The sequence below is a fragment of the Megascapheus bottae genome, chromosome 2 (genome assembly GCF_031878675.1).
Source record: "Megascapheus bottae isolate mThoBot1 chromosome 2, mThoBot2.hap1, whole genome shotgun sequence".
Classification (NCBI taxonomy): Eukaryota; Metazoa; Chordata; class Mammalia; order Rodentia; family Geomyidae; genus Megascapheus; species Megascapheus bottae.
Genome location: NC_143510.1, coordinates 17,163,440 through 17,188,508, shown reverse-complemented (window position 1 = coordinate 17,188,508; position 25,069 = coordinate 17,163,440). Strand labels below are relative to the sequence as shown.

Genomic DNA, 25,069 nt, shown 5'->3' with positions numbered 1-25,069 from the left:
AACTGCGCATCTGGGGTAGATGAGCTGCTGATGGGTGGAGTTTGGGCTTACATAGAAAGGGGTGTGTATGAAATGTGTGTGTGTGTGTGTGTGTGTGTGTGTGCACATGTGTGTGAGAGAGAGAGAGAGAGAGAGAGAGAGAATGAATGAATGAATGATTTTGTGCATGCTGAACATGTGGGAGATAAATGTATGTATGTGGGAATATCTATGAGAGTATGTACCTATATGAGTGTGAGTATGCAGACTGCATATGAAAGTATGTGTGTGAGACAATGCATTTGTGGGTGAGGTGGAAGTTTATAAGCAAATACAAGTGTGAGTATCTATGTATGTAAGCATAGTGAGTGGATGCATGGTGTGAAAACTAGTGCATGTGTATGTATGGGTGAAAATATGCATGACTGTGGATTGTATATGTGTGTGTGTGTGTGTGAATGTGAATGCATATGTGAGAGTGTAGGGGTGAGTTTTGTGTGTGAGAATGTGTATGATGTATATGTGTATATTTGCATGTGTTGTGTTGTATGTACATGTGAATATGTGTGTATCTACATGCACATGGTACACCATATGTGTTGGTTGAGGTTGAGTGCATGTGCGCTTGTATGTATGAATGTGTGTGTTCTTGTATGTGGTGTGATACTGTGTGATTTGTGCTCCAAATCAGGTGCTAAAGGAGGTAGCCCCAAGGGAAGTGAGAATTGTTGTGGCTTGCTCACTCGTGGCTCAGGCATAGCCAGTCCGAGAAAATGTTTCAGAATAGACCTGCTAGCGTTTTCTTCCTTCCTTCCTCCCTCCCTCCTTCCCTCTGTCCCTCTCCCCTCCTTCTCCCTCCCTCCCTCTCTCCCTCCCTCTCCCTCTCCCTCTCCTGCTCTTCCTTTTGTAACAGTTCAGAGCACTGTTCCCTAGCTTTTTTTGCTCAAGGCTATCACTCTATCACTTCTGACTTTTTGCTGGTTAATTGGAGATAAAGACTACCCTTTTCAAGCTGACTTCAAACTGTAATCCTTAGATCTCAGCCTCCTGAGTAGCTAGAATTACAACATGAGCCACCAGCACCTGGCCTTTTTTTTTTAGATGGAAAAATTATTGTTTATTTGACAGATAACTTCTGACTCTAATAAAGAAGTTGCAATAATGTGTATATACACCAATTCAAAATATTTTCACTAAGCACCAAGTGCAATGGTTTCTGCCTAAAAGATAGATAGATAGATACATAGATACATAGATACATAGATACATAGATACATAGATACATAGATAGATAGATAATTTTTTGTCGGTCATGGGGCTTGAACTCGGCCTGAACTCTGTCCCTGAGCTCTTTAGCTCAAGGCTACTGCCTTACCCCTTGAACCAAGCCCCACTTCTTGTTTTCTAGAGGTTAATTGGAGATAAAAATCTCCAGTCCTTTTGTGCCTGGCAGGCTTTGAACCTTGATCCTCAGATCTCAGCCTCCTGAGTCACTAGGATTACAGGTGTGAGCCACCGTGCCCAGCCAAAAGATATATTTTTAAACAATAATACATCTAAAGTTGCCAATCTGAGCCTATAATTAGCATGATATGACTAAGTTAATACCTTGTAAATAAGTAAGGAGTGCTTTAAAAGCTTTGTGTGACAAACACTGGAGGCTCACATCTGTAATTCAAGCTACCTCAGGAGGTTGAAATGTAAGTTTCCTAGTTGAAGATAGCCCAGGCCGAAAACTTGTAAGACTCTTATCTCTAATTAGCCAGCAAAAAGCCAGAGTGGAGATATGGCTCAAATGGTAGAATTCAGCTTTGAGCAAAAAAGCCAAATAAGAGCACGAAGCCTTGAGTTCATGTCCCAGCTTCAACACACACACACACACACACACACACACACACACACACACACACACGCGCGCGCGCATGCGGGTACAGCTTTACTTAAGCAAAGCCAAGTGCATCATTCCTGTAAACCCAGCTACTCAAGAGGCAGAGCTTGAGAAGATGGTGGTTCAAAGCCAGTCTGGGCAAGAAGCTACCAAGGCCCAATCTAAACGAACAAGCTGGACACGGTGGTAATTTTCTTGTGATTCCAGCAATGCAAGAGGCATAGAAGGAAGACTATGGATTCAGGCTATTGAGGCAAAAAATATGCAACTCTACCTAAAAAATTGCCAAAACAGGGGTGGGAGTGTTGCCTAGTGATAGAGTGCTTGCCTAGCTTGCACGAAGCTCTGGATTCAATTCCTCAGTACCTCATACACAGAAAAAGCTGGAATTGGTGCTGTGATTCAAGGGGTAGAGCCTTGAGAAAGCCCAAGGACAGTGCCCAGACCCTGAGTTCAAGCTTCAGTACTGGCAAAATAAAAAAATAAAGATAAATAGCAAAACAAAAAGGATTGGAGGTGAGGCTTAGCAGGTAGTGCACTTACATAACAAGCACAAAGTCCTTGGTTTCAGCTCTAATACAGAGAGAAAGAGAGAGAGAGAGAGAGAGAGAGAGAGAGAGAGAGAGAGAGAGAGAGAGAGAGAGAGAGAGAGAGAGAGAGAGAGAGGGAGAGACATATATCTAATTGAGGGAATTTGTTGGTCTTAGGCTAGTAATCATAAATACATGTGTCAAATATTCATACAAGCACGCAGAAATGAGCAGCAAGTCTAATGAATAAATAAGTCAGGTGTTGTTGTTTCACGCCCGTAATCCTAGCTACTTGGGAAGTTGAGACTGGGAAGACCATAGTCACCTCTCAGCCTAGGAAAAAAGTTCACAACACCCCCTTCCCAACTCACAGGTGGGCACCCACCTGTCATCCTAAGTATGAGAGGATAATATTTGGAGCATCATGGATCCAGGATAGTCTACCAGCAGTCTTTGAGACCCATCTTCACTGGAGAGAAGCTGGAAGCAGGGATGTATGACTGTGATCCCAGCAATGGTGGGAAGTCCAAAGTAAGGAATTGCAACTCAGGCACATCTCTGGTAGAAGCTAGACTCTACCCTAAAAATAACCAGTGAAAAAACCACTTGCTCCTACTTTCATGGAAACTTCCTGCTGTATGGTAGCTGAGAGTTCCACTAGAGTTACAACTTTTTCAAATTCAGAGCCACAGAATGTTGCAAGTATAAGGGTCTTAGAGCCCATCTCACAGTATCAATGGATAGATTTAAGCTAGGATCTCAATCTACCCATTGATAGGGTAGATTGAGAGCAGAGCTAGGATTGGAATTAAGACCTTCTGCATTCTATCCAATATCCTTGGGCATTCTAGCAACAAACACATTTGCCTCCCTGCTACCATTTGCTCATTTAGCAGATGTTTATGAAAGTCTATTAAGAACTAGGCCCCAAAGGAAGCTCTAATGGACAGACAATGACCTTGCTTCAAGGAGCTTTCCTTCTGGCATATGGAAGTAGGTGTTAAGCTTATAACCATGATCATGATGATGACTGCAGGTCCTGATAAGTGTCTCAAAGTCAAGAAGACAGTGATTTGATTCCAATCCCAGGACTACTTCAGCTAGGGGACCACCAAGTATCTCCATAGAGTGATATTGGAGCTGCAGAAGTCCAACTGGGTGTCTTCATAGGGGCAGATGGGGCAGTCAGCAAGGTTAAAGGTCAGGAGACCTTGACCAGGCCCCTCATTCCATTCTGATGTGAAGTGATGGGGAAAATTTCCTTCCTGTAGGCAGGAATTCTTCAAAGAAAAATCAAAGCTGGAAGGGAAAGTACCCTGATGCTGCTAGGATCCAGGAATTATTACTGACAAGGTAGTGGAGGAACTCACATCCTCTACTCATACCCTGAAGCTCTGGCCCAGTCTTTATGGAAATCACAGTGACCAGAGGTACTAAGTAAGAGTGACTACTGGCATTACTTACACTCTTGACTTGTATCAGGTATATTTGAAGTGCTTTAGATGTATGATTGCATTTAATCTCCTCAGTGTAATCTAGGAAATGGGCACTGAGGTCACTCCCTACTTTATAGGTAAGAAAAGTGAGTTGTGTGTGTGTGTGTGCTCTGTTCTCAAGTTTTGGTGCTTAAAGTTCACATTATACCACTTGAATCACAGTTTCCTTCTGGCTTTTTATTTTATGGCTAGTTGAAGATAAGAGTCTCACAGAGGCAGGCGTTGGTGGCTTATGCCTGTAATCCTAGCTACAAAGGAGGCTGAGCGCTGAGGATCATGGGCCATGAGATTCTTATCTCCAGAAAAAGTCGAAGTGGTGTTGTGGTTCAAGTAGTAGAGTACTAGCCTTGAGCAAAAGGAGCTCCGGGACAGCACACAGGCCCAGACTGGCAAGCCTCGACTTGCAAAAAAAAAAAAAAAAAAAAAAAAAAAGTCTCACAGACTTTCCTGCCTGGTCTAGCTTCAGATCACTGTCCTCAGATCTCAACCTTCTGAGAAGTACATTAGACTTAGGCTAGAATTACAGGCATGAGCCACCTACACCTGGCAAAAAGTACAATCTTATTGAAGTGATTGCTCCACCAGGAAGTGGCAGAATTGCCATTTGCATCCAGGTCTGTGATCCCAAAGACCACAGTTCCCAAGCATAATTCCCGAGCCCCTCTTGCCTGACCTTCTTGCCTCACTGACATTAGCCCTTCTGGCCCCTTGAAATCACCCAACCTGCCCACGAATCTCCTAACTCAGGTCTCATGACTTGCCAGGAAACCTTGAATTATGCCTCTGTTTACACAGGCATGGGTCAGTATTATTGTCCCAACAATACCTACTATGTGTGAACTGATAGGACCTTCATGTGTAAGGTAGGTTTTCACAAGAACCCTTCAAGGTCATGCTTGTGTAGCTCATCTTACAGCTAAGGCGGTAGAAGAACTGGCGAAAGGTCACGTGACTACAGAAGATCAGGTAACCTGACCACAGAGCCTGACTGGCTTCCATGCCTTCCCAAGGGGAAATTGACCAAAAAATCAGCCTGTTTCACCTCATTCAAACCTCAGAATCCACAACTTCCAGCCTCAGTCTACACAGGGCTCAAATTTATGCCTTAGCAATGCTACAAATAACAGAAAATGCCATCCTTGAGGTTGCTATTAAATACTTGAAACTTCAAATGTCCAAATGGTAAATGCTAAGGGTTCTCTATGACTGTGCCTCTATGGAAGAAAGAAACTTCCAATAGCACAGCTCTGATATTAGGGTAATTTGTTCCTTCGGAGCCTCAGTTTCTCTGCAAAAATAGGGTATATAGTAACATCCACTTCACAGGTGAGGAGTCAAGTAAAACTAAGATTACATATCAGTATCTAGCACACTATAGATGCTTAGTAAAGATCTATGGGTTGGGTGGGTGGATGTAGTCCTAGATACTCAGGAGACTGAGATCTGAAGATCATGGTTCAATCCAGCCCAGGCACAAAAGTCAGTGCAACTCTTATTTCCAACTCTCTTATTTCTAATTAACCACCAGAAAACTTGAAGTGGCACTGTAACTCAAGTGGTAGAGCAGGAGCCTTGAGCTGGAGAGCTCAGGGACAGTGCCCAGGCCCAGAGTTCAAGCCCCACGACAGACAAAAAAAAAAAAAAAAGACCTGGGGGTTCATTCCAATGGTGAGTTGACAGTTAGCTTCAATAGCCTTGAGCTAAATAGCTCAGGGACAGTGCCCTGGCCCTAAGTTCAAGCTCTAAAAAAAGGAAAAAGAAAAGAAGGCTTCAAAATTGAGTGGCTGATACCATCTGGAATCTGGACAGTGGGATTGAGATTTCAATTTCCAGGGTTTCCAGGGCATTCCTTAGAGGCCCTTCATCCTTGCCATATCTAGAGCCATTGGTATTAGTGTTTACCAGACCCCCAGGATCTCCCTGTGTGCACAATAGAGTCAGAGGAGCAGTAGCACAGGCCCTATCCCTGTAGCTCACAGATAGGCCAAGCAGGGGAAGCAACCGGATTTACAGCCAGCCATGTACTCAGAACTGCAGCCGAAGGAGGGAAGTGTGTACTCCATGGGGAAGTTCCTGCCACAAACACTGGTTGAGAAATATAGCGGGGAAAATCCACCTGACTGCGATTGCAGATTTCCAAGGGTAACTTGTAAAACTCTCCTTCCTCTCTTTGTCCCTTAGGGTGGCAGCTTCCCCTAATTCTACTCTCTTTACTGTCAATTTCCTATACATCTTTTTCTATTACTTAACAGATTCAATTCTGTCTTTTTGAAATACTTAAAATGGCTTCTCTTCTCTGTTGGATCAGAGGGTACAGAGAGTACAGAGGGTAGGTCCCCTTTGTCACAGGCCAAGATCAGAGCAAGGAAAGGATGAGTAATGGTTTGGGATAAACAGGACCAGGATAGGTCATTTCCTTTCTAGGTACCATGCCAAGGGATGAAACTAAATGGTCCCTAAGAACCTTGCTTGCTAAGTCCACAGATTTCCATCTGTTCTGATCCTAATTCTGATTCTGCGTGGTCTCTGATTCTGTGGTCCCTCTTGTCTCTGGCCTCTATGTGCCAACCTGCTTAGGGGATCAATGAACAGATTAGTGATGTGGTCCAAAAGGACCAAAAAATGAAACCATGTGTGTTAGCTGGCCTCTCACCCATAGAGAACAATGCACTGGGAAAGTTCCACTTAGCAATCTGGTGATATCACTATTCTTGCTTACCTGACATCTCCATCCTGCTGGTCCAGGTTAGAGCCTATCTTCCAATGTGGGCCTACTTTACACCAGTCTCTATGTGCCCACAGCCATGAGTGCAGCCTTTGTTCTACAGCCAGTTATTCCAGATGTGCAAAGAGTTCCAGGCCCTCAGAAGCCTTTTTCCCAAATTAAAACAAGAGATACTTCCTGGCGTGGGTGGTCTTACGCATCTGCTTGAACCCTACCTCGCATCTCTCCCTGGCACTGGAGGCTCACACTTGTAATATCAGCTACTCAGGAGGCTGAGATCTAAGGATCACAGTTCAAAGCCAGCCCAGGGAAGGAAAGCCCATGAGACCCTCACCTCCAGTTAACTACCAGAAAACCAGAAGTGGCACTGTGGCTCAAAGTGGCAGAGCATTAGCCTTGAGCTGAAGTGCTCAGGGACAGTGCCCAGACCAAGAGTTAAAGGCCTGGACCGACAAAAAAGAAAAAAAAGAAAAAAGAAAAAATTATTTCTAGAAAGAACTAGTTTCTAGCAAAATGTTATAGAGAGACTCCAAGAGAGATGCGGACCAGAAGAGATTACCAGTCTATCTCCCTCCTCCAGGAGCAAAGTTAGACCCTTCCAAGAGTTCTGCAGACTGACAACTTCCAAACTGAGCAGTTTAAACACACTAGATCCCCAACTAAAACTTGACAGAATCAAGGTATGTTACAACAGGCTGTTCTAAAAGTCCACTTGGCAGACATCTCTTTACATACACCAGAATTTAAAACTGCCAGTGAGGTAACTAAGTTCAGACTCTGTGCACTGTGATCTCAATCTACATTTCAAAACACTGTTCTATTGTTAGCCCCATTTTAACCAAGAGAAAACAAAATACCCAGCATGCTGTGCAAGGTCACCCAGTCAGGGAGCACCAGGGGACTGCTGGTTCTGCTTCTGCTTCTCCCTTCTACTTTTGGATTCCTGATGCTCTCTCAATGTGGTCTGTGGGGGTGGAGACTTCAAGGCTGAGAGATTTGTCTCATTGGAGGAGCTCAGAGCTGCCCAACGGTCTGATCTTCTGGATCAGAGTCCTTCTGCTCCCAGAGTTGAGCAGCAGGGCATATGATTTACCCACCAGGAGCCCAGCGGTAGGAAGGCAAACACTATAAATCATCAGGAAGCCAGTGTAAATAATTTATAACCAAGACAGTAAATAATGCAGCTCTCTGGACATGCCTGACCCAGTTCATCTGTCCCACATCCAGCACCTAAGCTAACCTGGACACTTCTGCTGCCTTGTATTTAAGTAAATGCTATAGCTCAGTGTTGGACATTTACCATCTTTGCTGCCTTTCTCCCCCTCTTTGAGGAGTTATTGGGGCAGAAAGCCTTCTTTGATATCTGAGTGGGCTTAGGGTCACTCACTGGCTTTCATGGTCTGTGGATGTTATGTAGACTTTGACTCTATGTGGTCATTTTTTTTTTCACTATTGTGATGATGGCTTTGTCAGATCTCTCTGAGATTGACAGCTCTAAGATAGCAATCATCCCCTAGGAACCAAGTGAAGAGCTAGCTGAATACTAGGGGCTTAATAAATAATAGGGAAGGATTAAATAGTATTTTTTTAAGCGCTAGTGATTAAGCCCAGGGACTTGCACACAACTCTAGCACTGAGCTAGAGCTTAACTTTTAAGTGAAAGTTTGTTTTTATTTCATAGAAAAGAAAACTAAAGCTAAAATGGCAGGGGCAAGGTGGGGATTGAGTTCAACCTATCTTACCTAACTCTAATATTTTCTCGAGAATCTATCTGGGAGCCAAACACAAGTGGCTCATGCCTGTAATCCTAGCTAATCAGAAGGTAAAGATCTAAGGATCAAAGTTCAAAGCTAGCCTAAATAAGAATGTCTATGAGACTCTTATCTCTAATTAATCACCAAAAAGCTAGAAGTGGAGCTGTGGTTCAAGAGCACAAGTGATAGCCCCAGATCCTAAGTTGAAGCTCTAGGCCCTGAGTTGATGCCTTAGTATTGCCACCAAAGGGAGGAGGGGTGGAGAGAGAGAAAAAGAGAGAGGGAGAATTTCTCTTTCCCTTGCAGACCTGAAACATCTTGAGTCATGTACCCTCTGTTTTTGCTCATGCCCATTATAATATACTTATCTGAGTGGCTGGAAAAGAGAAAGAAGTTGGGTGTCATTCTTGACTTCATAAGGAGTGAGTATATTGCCCAGTGAAAAGCTCAGAAACAAGAATCTGGACCAGGGGTTCTTTGAGCCCTGAATCTAAGAACAACTCTGCACAGATTTTACATCTGAAGCTCTCCCAGATAGAAACATAGAGATGGTTGTGGAAGCTGTCTGAAGGCATTGAACTCTTTTAGAGCCATGAATTTAACCAGGCTATTGCAGCTTTGCAATAGGAACCTGAAACAAGAAGACAGATGATCCTATCTATCTTTCCCCCATCCTGTGTTAAGTATTGAGAAATAGGACAAAGAAATCAGGGCACAGGCAGTGTAAGGTGGGCCAGGACAAGGATAGCATTGCACAAGAAGCCCTGGCCTGATCTTGGCCCCAATCCTCAGCAGCAGGTGGAGTGCAGAAGGAAGAATAAATGGATTTCTACTGAGGTGAAAGCTCCAATTGGTTGCCAATGGCCCCTGGAGCTGTACTGAGAAGGACTCTGAGCTCTAATCCCTCTAGGCTCATCAAGAAATTTGATGATCAGTTAGCAGTGTTTGCTCTAAGCACAGAAGTGAGCTACTGTGCCAACCCCTCTTCCACTTCTTAGGCCTCAGCACAGAGCAGTGAATCAGTAAAGATGTGTGGAATCCTTGTTGATTCGAAATGAGGTCTGGGCAGAGCTCATCTGGAGATACCATTAAATATAGAGAAGAAAAATATGAACACATAGCCTTTTTACTCCTATAGCATCTACAAGATCCAAAAGGGGAACAAGAGAACAAACTGGAACAGAGTGACAGATAGCAATCTAGACATCTATTAGATGTTCATGCTAAGTTCCATTGCATGCTTAGTCCACATACAATGTGGACTAAGACCCTTGGACCTCACAAGTCAGTGGAGACTAGGAGTTTTCCAAGGCAAATTCCAGAGATAAATCATGGCAGGGACCCATGCCTGTGTTTCGGGAAGCAGGATGCAAGCTCTCTATTCCCAATAGAGTCCCGCTAAATCCAGGACAATGCAAGGAGCACAAAGAGATCCTGAATGGAGATCCCAAGTAAGGTGGTAGAGTACTTAGTCAGAGCACAGACAGGTAGGAGGTGGGGTCCAGGAAAGGGCATCATTTGTCCTTATTTCCTCCAGTTTTTCATCTCCCCCAGACATCAACCCATAATGCCATGCAAGCTTTTACAACTAAGTGAAAACACAGAAAAACAGTCTGTTCCCTGCCAGCTGCAAACACTTATTTGTCTCATCCAGTCCAGTTTCATGCATAGTCACTGGCCTAGAACTCTATCCTTAAAATTTAGAGCAAGTTAGGGATTTGAGATCTACTTTGGCCACTTCCCAGCTGTGTTACCATGAAAACTTTATTAGACTTCCTGGGCCTTGGTTTCTCTTCTGATAAAATGGGAGTAATAGTGCCTATAATATTGCCCATTCAATGAGTATTTTAGATAGTGATCCATTGATATATGAGGGTTGTAATTACAGTTCTTATTAGGATTCTAATTTGAGACCAAGCTCATGTTCTCCAAATCCTCCACAGAGCCTATATTCTTTACAAATACTAGGATTAGTAGGCATATGGATGGGTAGAGGCTCCAGACCTGGGGACTTGGAATGGTCTGACCTTGAAGGACTAGGACAGAACCAGAGAGAAAGGCAGTGCTCCCCGAATCCCTGTAGCCCTGAGCTCCCTGAGCTCTGAGCTGTGGGCAGAGCTGACCATTCTAGGCCATCTATAATTACCTTTCAGTAGAGCTCTGCAATACTGGGCAGGGACAGCAATTTTGGGGTTTTATTTTGATGTCCAGACAGTGCCCTAGGGCAGCCTCATGCCAGCTGACTGCTGTCAGACAGGGACAAAGTTTAATTTCTTTGGGAGGAGGCATCTCTAAGGAAGCTGATCCAAGGTCCAAGGTTTAACGTCCCAGGGTCTGCACAGATTGCTTTTGCCCAGGCCCAGGGTGTAGAGGCTGCTCTGGAGAACAGTGTGGAGCATACTAGAGAAGTCAAAAGAGACCCAGTGGGGTCTCCACTCTAGTCTTCTTCCGCTCTGTCCCTTCCATTTCTCCCCTGAGCCACACAGGTGTTGGTACAACTGTCACTGAAGTGTTATGGAATAAGGATACCTCAAGGACAGCTCCTAAGTCTTAGCCATGTCGGGGGTCACAAATCCAGCTTGTACCCGGCACACTAAAGTAAGAATCTATCCCCATCTTCATCCTTGCACATTCACCCTTCAACCATGGCCAGAGTGCCATGAGGGGCGGGGAAGGATAGTGACTCTCCATTTAAAATTCCCCCATCCTAAAATAACAAAAGAGGTGTAGAGCCCTCCCCGAGGAGACAGTCTCTGGATAGAGGCAAGAATTCCATGCAGACCCAGGTGCTTATGGACACAGATGGGCATTGGGATAAGTGAGCCTTCCCTGAGCTACTTAATCATTTACGATCACTCTTTGTTCTCTCGCATGGAGTTGCCTGCAGCATCTGACTCCTGGCAGAGCTCTGGTGTTTGCAGACACCAGAAGTCTTCCAGGGCAGTGCCTGCTAGCACACCTGGATGTAAGGGGCCTCGGAATTCTAGACCAACCCCCATCCAAACTGGTTCTCAAGGAGCCAGTTCTCCCTGGCCTTACCCAGGGTTCAGGGGAAACGAACAAACACAAGGTCGACATATTTTGAGTGCTGCCTTGGCACAGGGGTGCTACCATAGGAAAGCTGTCTGCACTGAATACCTAACTGCATATCCTCTCCACACAGAGTGGAATGGTGTGGGGAGAGTAGTGAAGGAGAGTGGCAAGAGAGGAAAGGACATGACACTGAAGGAGGTGATCCTGTAGCTAGGGAGGGAAGAAAGGCATAGAAGATCTAAGCTCAACTGTCAGAACAATGGCACCTGGGAATTCAGAGGCCTATGAGCGCAATTCTAGAATCGACAGTAGCTCATATCCACTTTGTGTGGGCAGGATATGCAGTTAGGTATTCAGTGCAGACCAACTTTCCTATGATGACATCGCTGTGCCAAGACAGCACTCAATGTATGCCCACCATGTGTTCACTGTTTTCCCCTGAAACCTGGATGCTTGCCTAGTATGCATGCATGGGGCCCAGGTTTGACCTCCAGAACTACAGCAAAGAGAGACAGAAATAAAAGAAGGAGAGGGAAGGAGGGAGGGAGAGAGGAAGGAAGGAAGGAAGGAAGGAAGGAAGGAAGGAAGGAAGGAAGGAAGGAAGGAAGGAAGGAAAGATTGACAATGAAGGAAAGATTGGGAGGGAAGGAAGAAGGGAAGGAAGGAGGGAGGGAGGATTGATAGTGAAGAGAGGATTGACAGTAAAGGAAGGAAAGATTGATGGTGAAGGTCCTCAAGGTCGTCTAAAAACTCACCCATCAGAGTTACACGCTCACATCCTCATCCATGAGTCACACACAGTCTGCTTCCAGAGTCCTGGCAGCCTATCATTAAGGGCTGAGCCAGCCAAGCTCTCTGAGCATAGGTCAGAAGGGCAAAGACTGTGGAAAAGGCTCTCTGGTCTCACACACGTGTTGCTGTGTGTGAGAGCACCTGCTATGCTCCCAGAGCAGGCTGTAGTCAGCCTCAGGCACTTCCTTTGGCTAGGAAGGACATGGGGGTTCTGAGTTTGGGGCATGTACATTACCTGGAGGGAGGGGAAGGTTACTTGAGTCCCTACCCTACTGGCCCCATGAGACTCAGGAAATATGACAAGCCATCATTATGCACTTGTTTAAGGTGCCAAGAACCCTGATACATGCCATCAGATACATTGCTTTTGCTTAAGTTATCTTCCTTCTAGATCTCTTTCTAGTTTCTGCCTGGAAAACCCCCTTTTTCCTAGCTTCATTTCTCAGAATAGAGCCAGCTCCTGCAGCATAGCCCAGACCACTGAGAATGCTGCTCCCCATATGGTCCCTGGGTGCCTGCCAACAATAACTAGTTCCCTGTGAAGCCCACACAGGCCTCTTAGGCGACTTTCCAATTCCCTAGAATCAACCATGAATGCAAGTTTGTTACCCTCGTACCTCTGCAGGCCTCCTTCTTCTTCCCTCCCTGTTTCTTCTGCCTGTAGTGACTTCCTGGCCTTCCCATCACTAAATGATTCCTTCTGCTTCTTCCTGGACTGGCTCCAAGGGCATCATTTTTCCACACAGCCTGCCCAGCTTGGTCAGCTCTAGCACAAGTGCTGGCACACAGTGGGTGCTTGTTAAGTGATTGCAGGATGGAAAGAACAATGACTTTAAGTTCCATTCTTGGCTCTATTGGAATTTGTTGCTGGTCAGTTGTTTTGCCTCTTACGATCTTACTCTACCCTTTCTGTATGCCCTGATGGAGACTTAGATAACATGATTTGCATTATTTCCAGGTTCTTAGATAATACAGGCCATTTCAGCACATACAAGCTTCCCTGTCCTGCTTTTTTATTTCTGCACCAGTACTGGGGCTTGAACTCAGGGGTCTGGGTGCTATCCTTTAGCTTTTTTCTTTTCAAGGCAGGCACTCTGCCACTTGACCCACAGCTCTCCTGGCTTTTTGGCAGCTAATTGGAGATAAGAACCTTACAACTTTCCTGCCCATGCTGGCTTTGAACTGTGATCCGCAGATCCAGCTTCCTGAAGAGCTGGGATTACAGGTGTGAGCCACTACCCTGTCCCATTTCAAAAGGCAAAGCTATGTCATGCTCATTTTGGTTCAGGTGTCTATGGGGTGCTCATTTTGATTCAGGTACCTGTTTAGACCCTCCTCTTACCTGATCTCCAAGGTTTTTTGTTGTTGTTGTTGTTGTTTGTTTTTCCAGTCCTGGGTTTGAGTTCAGGGCCTGAGCACTATCCTTGGACTTTCTCAAGGCTAGAGCTCAACCAGTTGAGCCTCAGCACCATTTCCAGCATTTTTCTATGCATGTGATACCGAGGAATTGAACCCGGGTCTTTGTGCATGCTAGGCAAGCGCTCTACCACTAGGCCAAACTCCCGGTCCCTGATCTCCAAGTTTTAAGATGAGCTTCTAATAGTACATTTATCATAAAGAATTGACAGCTAGAAAGAGAAGGTAACTAGTCCAAGGTCACACAACTGAATGACTTCCTCCAGGGCCCTAGGAGTTTCTTGATCTTGGCCACTCCCCTTTAAGACAACTAGTAAGATTAAGCCCTTTCACTGAGTCCTGACTCTGGAAAATCTCTGGCTCTGGGGCCTGAACTACTCTGTGGGCTGAGAACTCCCACAGGTGTAGGAAAAAGCCAGGACCAGGATTGGCAAGCATTCAGGCATGTGGCAAGAGGGAGGTTACAGCCCAGGACCCAGACAGGAAGAGAAAAACAGGTACATGGCTTCCTAAATTTTATTGGAATCCAGCTCATCTCCTAGCAGGATCATGGCTAAAACTCAGGTAGCCAGCAGCTCTTACAGAATGTCAACACTTGTTCCAATTCCTGAGAAGTTTGTCCTAGCCTTGCCTCTGTCTGAACCATTAGGCAGTAGAGCCAACCCCCGTTATGGTATCCACCTTTGTCTAAGGAAGATAGGATCCCCTGGTAGCACTTACAGATAAACACAGGTACTAGATTCCTGCTTCATTCTCCTATAACAACCTGTCTGGCCTTTATCCAAGCCTGAGTTCCTCACCTGTGGGTTGGGTAAGGATAGCTGTTTTTCCATGGGGGTACGCAATTAGATAGCAATTAGGTGGCTCACTTCTCATTTCCTCAGAGATCTGGGGCTGAGGGTCAGGCTGGGGGTTGGCAATTGGGTAGGGATGGGTCATGTCCTAGAATGAGATGAGCTCTTCAACTGTTCTTGAAATGGAGGATGTATTTTACTATGAGTTAACACAGGGTAAGCTCCCTCAAGGAGATATATGTAAGCTAGGACCCACAAAAAACAGAGGTGTTATCTAGATGCTGTGTGCTAAGCAGAGGCAACAGCAAAAGTCCAGAGGTGAGACATTACAAGGACTGTCTTGGAGGCACTGAAGGGAGCTCCTTTTCCTAGGGCTTGGAGCTGATAGAGGAGGGAGGAGGGGATGAATCACATGGGCAGGATAGGACTTGGCCCTAATTTTGAAAGATCCAGGGTCAGCTTCAGGGCTGAGTAGTGAGGAGTCTAACACTTTTGGAGGCTTTATGTGTCTGCTGTGGAGGGAAAGGGCATCTGGGATGGAGAGGAGGCATCTTGGGTAGAGGGGACTCAGATGGCCAGATAAGAGGCCACCCCTGGTAAACCAGGACAGCAGGGTAGCAATGTAGACAAATAAATGGATTGAAAGGTCAAATAAGGAGGCTGAGGAAGAAAGCTGGGGGGCTGGCTGGGACAGGTACCATCATGAGGACTGAAGCAGAAGACTGCCCAATGTAGCTATGATGCTGGGAACGCTTCCCTCACACACTGTTGTTCAAGTGGTCTTGAATAAAAGACATTCAAGGATAGCACCCTGAGGTCCTGAGTTCAAACACTAGAACTGGCACATATACAGAGATGTGTTTTTGGAGCCTATGGGAGGATTCCAGTGGCTGAACCTGAGGAACAGGAAGGAATTCAGCACACCTCTGTTATTCCTTTCCCTACAGGTACCCTTCCCCTCCATATACACCAGTTGGCACCTCAGCACACACACATGAACCCCAAGTCAGGTTCCACGGAATCCATTCACTATAGCCCCTTAAAACCTAGCACACAGCAGGGCACTGGTGGCTCACGCTTGCATCCTAGCTACTCAGAAGGCTCTGAAGTTTACAGTTCATAGCCAGCCCAGGCAGGAAAGTTGATGAGACTCTCCAATTAACCCAAAAGCCAGAAATGGAGCTGTGGCTCAAGTGGTAAAGCACCATCCTTGAATTTAAGGAGTCCCTTCTCTACCTTCCAGTCTCTAGAGAGATACCCCGGGGGTAGAAATAGTTCCTACACTGGGAAACCAGCCATTCTTCCACTCTAGCTGACAGAGTAGCAGGATTACTCTGATAACACAAAGGACCTAGGGAAGACATCAGCAGGCATCCAGGCTATGAAATCTGAAAATAAGTTGAAAGTCTTTCATTGCTTTCACAATGCTCTCAAACGCAATCCCAGATCTCCTCTGCATTCGGAGATTCCTGTGATCCTGGACCTGTTATCTGTAGCCAGGACTTCAGTTTCAGTCTATCCCGGCATGTCTGGGGTGGCCAGATAGATGTCAGAGATTGGCTTAGTTCTCTCCCCACACAGAGCCTACCTGAGATCTTAGGTTCTGTCCCAGACCCCAAATTCTATCCATTTTTTTTTTTTTTTTTGCCAGTCCTGGGCTTGAGCTCAGGGCCTGAGCACTGTCCTTGGACTTTCTCAAGGCTAGAACTCTACCACTTGAGCCTCAGCACCACTTCCGGCTTTTTTCTACGTATGTGGTACCGAGGAATCGAACCCGGGTCTTCATGCATGCTAGGCAAGCACTTTAACCACTAGGCCAAACTTCCGGCCTCTATCCATTTTTATCGCTACACTTGCCTATACTTCCTTTGGTGATTGCTTTGTACCCACAAACCTCAAGGGACTGACCTGGGTACTGACTGTTTATGGATCCATGAGCTCACCATCCTTCCTGGCTAGTAGCCTGACCTGCTCACCCATCACAGCCAAGATGGCCACAGCCTGTACCCACGGAAGCCTGTAGGCAAAGGCAGGCCCCAGGCATGTGAAAGTAGTGGGGTAGGCAGCAGCCTGAGGTTGAGACTCACCCTCCTGAGGAGGCTCCTCCCATGGCAACCTCAGCCTATGCTCACTACAAGCTACTGGCATTGGTGGAGTAGGCATGTTTCTGCCAGAGGAGTGGTCAGGAAAATGGACATGAATGGCCCAGATGCCTAATTCTAGTATTGGTCACGGGGTTGGTTCCTATGCCTTAATCTGGCCTTAGGGGATTCCCCAAGGGGTGGGGAATTTCCTGATGAGGAAACTGAGGCTGAGAGGTCCAGCACTTGTTGCAGGTCACATAGCCAGTCAATACTGAGGCTGTAGACTAGCTCTTCTTGGCTTGGAGTCTCTGCTTCTGTCACCAAGGTTCAGGACAGGCCCTGAGCAGCCTGGAATGGGTGGGCTTATAGGAGGCAGAGGTTTCCTGCAGAATGGCCATTGCATGGGGCCTGGTTAGAGACTAAAAGCTAGATGAAAAGGCATTTCAGGGACAATCAGTCATTTCAGGGACAATCAGTCTGAGCAGAGGCCACACCTTGGTGAGTAGTGGTGAAGGTGAAATGGGGGTTGAACACAAGTGTCCTGGCGTCTCCAGGACCTCTCAAACCCTCTGAGGACTCAGGTGGAAGCTGCTGGCTATGCCTGAGCCTTGCTCAGGCTCTTCTGGTTCAACTGGCCAAACCACTTCTGAGTACTGCCTGCTGCTTCTGCTCATAGCCTTGCCAAGAGATATTGGTGAAGCCTGGGTGGAGTCTGTTAGAGGCCTCAGTTCTCCTTCCTAGTTTCAAGGCCAAGATGAGTGGGTCCTGGACCTTAGGCTGTTGTGCTCTGCGTCTGACAAATACACAGCTTCTTGCTGACCTTGATTGTGCTCTCAAGAAAGATTTCTGCTAGGTGCTGGTGGCTTACAGCTGTGATTCTAGCTATCAGGAAACTGAGATTTGAGAATCCAGGTTTGAAGCCATCCTGAACAGACCAATCTTATCTCAAAAACAAAAACAAAACAAAAAAGCACTGGAAGCTGGGAGCTGGTGGCTCATGCCTTTAATCCTAGCCATTTGGGAGCCTGAGGTCTGAGGGTAGCCAACCCAGGTGGGAAAGTCCTATGGGACTCTTATCCCCAACTAACCACCAGAAAATTGGAAGTGCAGCTGTGGCTCAAAATGGTAGAGTGGTAACCTTGAGCAAAAGAACTCAGGGACAGCACCCAGGCCCTAGGTTCAAGCCTCATAACTAACAATAATAACAACAAAAAGCTGTGGCTCAAGAGTCAAGACTACCAACCTTGAGTGTAAAGGCCTAGTCACTAGGCCCTGAGAGTACAAGCCCCAGTAATGGCACCAAAAAAATTAACAACAGTTTGTTTGTTTCTTTTCTCCTCCTCCTCCTCCTCCTCCTTTTTCTTCTTTTTTTTTTTTTTTTTTTTTTTTTGGTCTGTCTGGGGCTTGAACTCTGAGCCTGGGTACTAAGCTCTTGAGCCACAGTACCACTTCTGGTTTTCTGATGATTAATTGGAGATAAGAGTCTCATGGTCCTTAGTGCCCTGGCTGGCTTTGAACCGCGATCCTCAGATCTCAGCCTCCTGAGTAGCTAGGATTACATGCGTGAGCCACCAGTGCCCGGCTGAAGAACAACTTCTAACATGTAATGGCAGTGTGGAAGGCAGATTAAATGATCTGTGCGACTCTCTCTTCCCTATTTGCTTTTGTGATTCTGGGTCAGGGTCTGACGTTTTCTTCTGATCAGCCCGCATGACATCCTTCCAGTTATGCTCCACAACTGGCTGGGAGGACAGGTGTGCACCATCATGCCCAGCCACTGGTTGCGATGGAGTCTCTAACTTCTTTCCAGGACTGGCCTCCAGTGTGATTCATCCCCTCTCCCAGCCTCCCAAGTAGCTGAGATTACGGGGCCTGGAGCCACCCTGCCCTCTCCCGCTTGCTAAGTGTCTGTGACTCATTCTCCACCTCTCATCCCATCAAGCTCCGGGTCCGCACAGTCCTGGATCCGGGCTGGAGGCTGGATTTGAAGGCCCTCGACGACCCTGCCCCTCTGGGCCGTGGCGCCGGCCGTGGCGTGGGTGTGCGCCTGTCTCCCTGTGCGCACAAGGGCGCGGCTTAGGACCCGGGCAGCCGTGCGCCGAGGGGGGCGGCGGTGCCAGCGCAGCCGCCAGGTGACTGCGCTCCCGGGAATAGAGCCGGGTCCTTTATAGTCCAGCGGTGTCACGTGGCGGGCGGCGGCTCCGCCCCGGCTTCGCGGGACTTCCCGGGGGCGGGGCCGCTCGGAGCCCGGGCGGGCGGGGTGGGTATCGGGGCTGGGGCACTGCGCCCGCGGGGCTGGCGGAGGGGGGCGCTCGGTGCGCCCGGCCGTGCGGGGCGCGGGAGGGCGTGTGAGGCGCTGGGACCGGGGAGGGGAGTGGGGAGGGGGGAGTGTCTCCCCACAGTCTCCCTGGGCCAAGCGCGGCGCCCTTATCCCAATGGGCAAAACGGGACTCCAGGGGAGACGGAGGCACCGAGGTGGAGTTTGACCCGGCGGCTGGCGAAGTTCCGGGACGTCCCAGCTGTTTCTGCCCTCCCACTTCGACTGGTGTGGTGTGCGATCCGGCAGAGCGGAGCTGACCTGGGAACGGGAGACCACGGGGAAGTGGGGGCCTCCTTCCGTGTCTCTCTCTAGCTGTCGTGGTGATCATCTCCACCAACAATACTTTTCTTCCTCGCCCCTGCGGGTGGATGGAGACCCGAGGCGCCCCTGAAGGAGCCACACGCTGGCAGGAGCCCTGGTGACGCCAGGGCTCTGGGACAACCCATGACAGCTGTAGGAGAGCCCTATGCTCCATCGCATTGTCTCCAAGCATTTGCACGGTCTCCCCAAGCACTTCTCGTGTTACCCAAAACACAAATCTGTGAGGGAAAGAACCTAGAGATCAGCTTAGCCTTGCTAACTTTCTGTTTGGCACTGGCACCAAGACAAGTTTTATCAACCACCTGAGGTCCTTATTATTGGCATATTCATGGCACAGATATGAGACCCCGGGACACAGTCAAGTCAACACCCTAGTCTGACCCTTCCCTGTCTTGTGACATTGACACAAAATCATGGCCCTCTGAGCTTGTCATTACTTGCTCCTTACTTGGTGCCTGAGGCTGAAATCCCTATTTTTGACAGTACTTGTAATCTGCATAGCCAAGCACCCTTTCTCCACCACAGCTACCTCCAGTGGCATCCTTCTAGGCTCTGTTGTTCCCAGCTGTTGTCCAAGTACCTCATCCCTGAGGACCTGTGCCTTCTGCCCCAGAAACATAAGCCTGCTCTCCCTTGGCTATGCCAATTATCTGGGTTTTGTAGAGATGGCCCTAGCAGCAAAGCCTCAGACCAAGAGAAATAGAGCAAGAAACAGTGTCCAGGACAAAGACCAACTCATGACAGAAATCAAATGGAGGATCCTGTCCTGCCTTCAGCTGGGTTGGTCTGAGGGACAGAGGATGGGCTAGGCCCTCTCCAGGTTGCTTGGCTGAGTCCTGGCCTTCCTTGGTACCCTTCATGTTTGTATCCTTTGGATGTGATGGGGTGGCAGGGGTCAACTTCCTCTCCTTTGGACAAACCATCCAGAAAATCCACAGAGAAAAAGCTGGGGTTGGATCTGTCCAGCTGTAGTCCCAGTAGTTTCGCTTCCTGTACACATGGAAGGAGGGGAAAGTATCTCTGTGTTACTGCTATGAGCTCAGTCCTGCTTGGGTATTTACATGTCATGAGAGGATTTCAAATACTCTTTCAAGGCTGATAGCTCATGCCCTGGTATTATGACATGACTAACCCAAGCCAATGTGGACAAAGCCTTCACCAGGTATCCATCTTTGATGGAGCTCTGTAAATATCACCTCATGTAATCCCTAGTCCCTTTAGAGATGAAGTCTCAGGCTAAGAGAGGTGTGGTCAGTCATTTGCCAAGGGTCAGTTAGCATGTGACACAGCCAGTTTGTTTCCAGGCCTAAGCAGGCTCTTATTAGGTTGGTTATAGAGACTCAAAGGCCAGCTCATCTGAACCCTGCCCTGACACACTCAGTGGAGTACCAGAAGCATTTCTGAGATGCAATGGCTCCAGCCATTGGCCTGGATTCTCTAGACTTCACACAAGCCTGTGCTCCTTGGGGCCATTTGAAGGAAGCCCAGGGACATCTCTTTTCTGCCTTTTCCAGAGCGCAGCCAAAATAGTCTCTTTGGAGTCCAGTGAGCTGCCCTTCGGAGTTTTCCCTCTTCCTACAGTAGGAGGAATCGCTGCTTTTCTTTCTCTGGCTCATTGAATCCCCAATACACACTTACAATAGGATTTGGGGTTGCACGTAATTGTCAGGATTCTGCACCCTGGAAAACCCTCCATCTAGGACTCCCACAGCTTTGTAATCTACCTGGTCTGGTCATTTCTTCCCACCCATCTTCCCCAACCTCAGTCATATGGCAGCCCTGCTCTCCATCCTGCTTCTCCTAGCCTCTGCTTTTTCCTGATGATCCTTGCCTGCAACTTTTGCACAGAAACCTCTTTTAGTTTGTCACTGGCCCAACTGTAACTGCCTCCCCATATTCTCACTACTACTTGAGAAAACTAAAGTTCTGACAATATTTGTCTCTGGCCACAAGTGTCTTGTCTGTTCTCTTGACCTTCATGCTATCCAGGTGGTCTTCCACAAGGTCAGAAAACTAGGACCTTCATATATATATATATATATATATAATCTTGGGAAGTGCCATTTTGAGTAATTAGGAGGCAACAGGTTGGCTTTCTTGGCTAAGTTTTGGTGGCAGGTAAGGAATCTGGTTCCTAATTGTTCAGGCTTTGGGTCCAGGGAATATTTGGTGAACGAATGAATGAATGAATGATGGCTGACAACCAAGTTCCACCTTTAGAAAGGAAGTTTAGGAGCCTGTCTGGGGACGTTGGGAACTCTCCAAGGGATAGGAGTGGGGCAGGAAGGCAGAAGACTGAGAAATTCGGTAGAGGCAGCTTCCAGAACTGCCTGACTGGCCGCGCAGCCACAGACCAAGTAGAACCTCAGCCCGGGAGTCTTCGGGGCAGGGCTAGGACTCGCAGGCCTGGCTGCGGGCATCGAGCCCGGCGCGTCCACGCTTCAGCCAACAGGAAGAGAAAGACTGAGGTCAAGCCAGGCGAGCCAACTTTCCAGCGGGGAGTCCCAGGCAGGGGCGTGGGGAGCCGGGGAACCCCCTGCACGGAGCCTCGTAGGCTCCCGTGTGCAGTCGTGTCCGTCCAGCCTCAGCCTCCTCCTCTGTAAAATGGGGTCTTCTCTAAGTGCTGGTTTGCGCTTCGTCGGTGGACGGAGGGGAGGGAGAACAAAAGTTCTAGAGAGGGCAGAGAGGTCAGCAGACCGTGCGATCGGCCCCGACAGACAGGCAGACACACGCCCGACCCCAGGGCTTCCAGATGTCGGAGGCGTGGCCTCGTCGGGGGCGGGGCTCGGGCGGGGCGGGGCCCGCTCGGGGGCGGGGCCGGGGCCGGCACCTGGGTGAGGTCGCGCCGCCCCGCCCCCTGGCACTTCCGCGTACAGTGGCGCCGGAGTGCGAGTTGGCGGCCGCTGGGACTCTCCGAGCGACCCCCAGCATCTGCCCTCCGCGGAGGGACCCGGGCCGGACCCAGCGGCGCCGAGCCGGTCCCCGGGAGGCCCGCGCCGCTCCCCGTCCGCGTGCGCGCCGGAGCGGCACCTCAGGAGCCGGACCCCGGCCCGCGGGGACCACTGGCGCCTGGCCGGGCCTTGGGAGGTGAGTGAGAGCCGGGCCCGGGAGCGGGGTCCGGGCTGCCTCGAGTGCGTTCGCCCCTTCCTTTCCCCTTCCCGCTCCGGCTCCCGTTTCCGAAGCTGAGAGACTGAGCTGTGGCCAGCCAAAGTCCCGCCGCGCGCCGAGACCCGCCAGCTCCTCAGGCCCCCGGGTCCGTCGGTCCTCCTGCTCGACGGTGGGGGCCGAGACCCTCCCCTCCGGCCGCTGCCCGCCCTCCACCCTCCTGGGTGCCTCCTACCGCCTCCGAAAGTCCGTCTGCCCCCGCGGAGTCTCTCCGGGCCCCTCTATCCGTCCGTCCGCCCTTCACCCCCGCTGGGTCCCCAGGTCCGGGTCTGTCGGCCCCGCGCCCACCGCGTGCTCTGCCGCCCCACCCCCGCCGCTCGCCCCGGTGTCCCCCGGGCCACCTCCCCAGCCCGCGCCTGCCGCCCCCTGCCAGCCCAGCCTCCTCTCCTTCCTCCAGCGGGACCACCGCTAGGCCGCCCGCCCGCCGCTCTTGCCTGCGGTCCCCGGGTCCCTGGGCAGACGTGCGCGGCGGCGCCTCCTCGCTCGATCTCGTCTTTCGGTCTCTTGAGTCTTCTCCATCTGTCTCGGGGCTGGGCGTGGCTCCAGAGGCCGCCATCCCCCCCTTCCGTCCCGCCCCCTTGAGCCCCTTCCCCGGTGGTGCTGCCTCTGCCCCAGCCATCCTCTTAGGGGCCCAGCTAGGGGAAGGGAGGAGGCAGCGCTGGGGGTACCTTTGCCGGTCCAACTCACTTCCAACTCCCCTCCTGTGCTGAAGAGAACCCCTCCGAGGACCCCACTTAAACCTGGCTGGGAGGGTTTAGGAAGAGTGGAGGAGATCCCCCTTCTCTGACATCTACCCTGTATGCACGGACCCTGTTTCCTTGTGCTGTGTTGCCTTGTATCTAGGCATGTAGGTGGGTGTGTTGCGGGTTCTTTGTCACTGGGGACTTCCCCTGTGAGTGTGCATCCTTTGTCACATGTGTGACTTATCTGTGTGTATATGTCTGGTCTGTGTCCTCTGCAACTATATCCCGTGTGTCTTGTATGTGTTTTGTTACTACACTTATGTGTCTAGTGTGTGTGTATGTGTCTCTGCCTGCCGTTGTCTGTCTCCTTGTATCTAGAAGGTCCCATGTTGCATACTGAGTGTATGTTGGTGGTCACCTGGCCATGAGACATTAGATCCATTATTTGTGAGAGCCCTGGGTGTTTGGTTGCCTGTCTACTAGGCTCCTGTGTGAGTTATTTGTTTATGTGTGTGTGTAATGTGTATGTGTGCATCTCCTAGACTCCAATGTGAGCATATTACTGTACATCTGTGTGTGTGTGTGTGTGTGTGTGTGTGCATTCACATTTGATTTTTCCACTCTCTCTCTCTCTCTACCTATTCCCCATCCTCCTTCTGAGCTGCTGTGACCAGACTGACCAGGTCCAAAATGAGGGGACTTGTCCTTTGGGTTTCCTTGTTCCTTCCTGCTGTGGACTAGTCTGGGGTGTGGTAGCCAGGCCAGCAGAGGGCAGCTCTGTGTGTGTGTGTGTGTGTGTGTGTGTGTGTGTGAGAGAGAGAGAGAGAGAGAGAGAGAGAGAGAGACAGACAGACAGACAGACAGACAGACAGACAGAGGGAAAGGGGGAAAGATATGGAGGGTATCTGAGTGGTAGTAGCTGGCTGTAGAATGCAGTGAGGGCTCTGGTGTGTGGATAACACTGGTAATTGGAACGTATGGTAGTTATGGTGGGAATGGATGATTGTTAGGGTACGAAACTGCAAGTGTATGCTTTGGGAGTGATTGTGATTGTGGGGAACTGAGAGTGACTGGGTGTGGGTGTCAGCGGCAAGAAGGTGTGTGGTGGCAGTGCCAAGAGGGAAGGTGAGAGTCACAGTGTGTGTGTGTGAGCTGGCAGGAGAATGTGAGATTGTGAGTATGTGTTGTGGATTCACAAGGAGATGGAGAAAGCTGAGACAAGTCCTGGGGTTTGTAGTGTGGTGACCAGTACCTCAGGCTCTGGATCAAAAAAGACATTTGCCATGCCTTTCAAGAGCATGAAACCCAAGATAGGCCTCTCTGTGGCCGAGTTTCCTTGTCTGTGATCTGGAGAGAGCTGTGAGGTCCTAGACGTCCTGTGCTAAAGATACTTTCATGAAGCCTTGGTTTTTGACAGTGCAGTCCATTCAAACTCTTATTTGCTGACCAGTCCCCAGCTGTGTGTCCCCATTCTCTTGGAAGCTTGGACTAATGGAAACCTAGATAGGCCACAGCCCCATTTCCTGCCCACAATGTATCTGTTGCTGTGTCCATCCCATGACCAACAAGCAGCTTGTGAGAGAGGATCATGTTCAAAGGACTCCAGGACTCGGCCCTGTTCATCCCTAATGACAACCTGACAGCCCACTCCCCCAGCAGTCCCCAGTCTCTGTAGCAGTGTCCGTGTGTATATGTGGCAGCTTGGGGGGGGGGGTTGAGAGCTGGAACTACGGGGCACTGACATCATTTAGCTGGCACAGCTAATTGGAATTTAAATGAAAATTAGAAATAATGTAAAGCACTGACAAAAAGATCAAAGTCTGAGGATGCCTCTGGTCCCAGGGGGTGGTGATGGGGTCTCCAGATGGAAGAGGAGTTCACACTTGGAGAAGGATATCTTTTGCCAAGACCTGGCCTGGACTGCAGAGGAACTTCCCAGGTCTTTTAGCCTGGAGACCTAAGCACTTTGCTGCTTCTGCCATCCCTTCCTTCCAGGATATTTCTAGGCCTCTGTTTTCTTAGTTGTATGATGGGCACAATAGTAAAGATTATATGAACTGTGAAATACAAAATGAAGAGTGAAAAAGCA

At 48.9% G+C, this 25,069-nt stretch overlaps 1 protein-coding gene across 1 annotated transcript in view; it reads left to right on the top strand.

The window, feature by feature from the left end:
• Positions 1-22,013: 22,013 nt before the first annotated feature.
• Positions 22,014-25,069, top strand: part of Prkcd (protein kinase C delta) — a 29,802-nt gene continuing 26,746 nt past the window's right edge. Inside the window, exon 1 of the mRNA XM_090321039.1 lies at positions 22,014-22,219. The gene's annotated coding sequence lies outside the window, so the exon portion shown is untranslated. The remainder of the gene's footprint in view (positions 22,220-25,069) is intronic.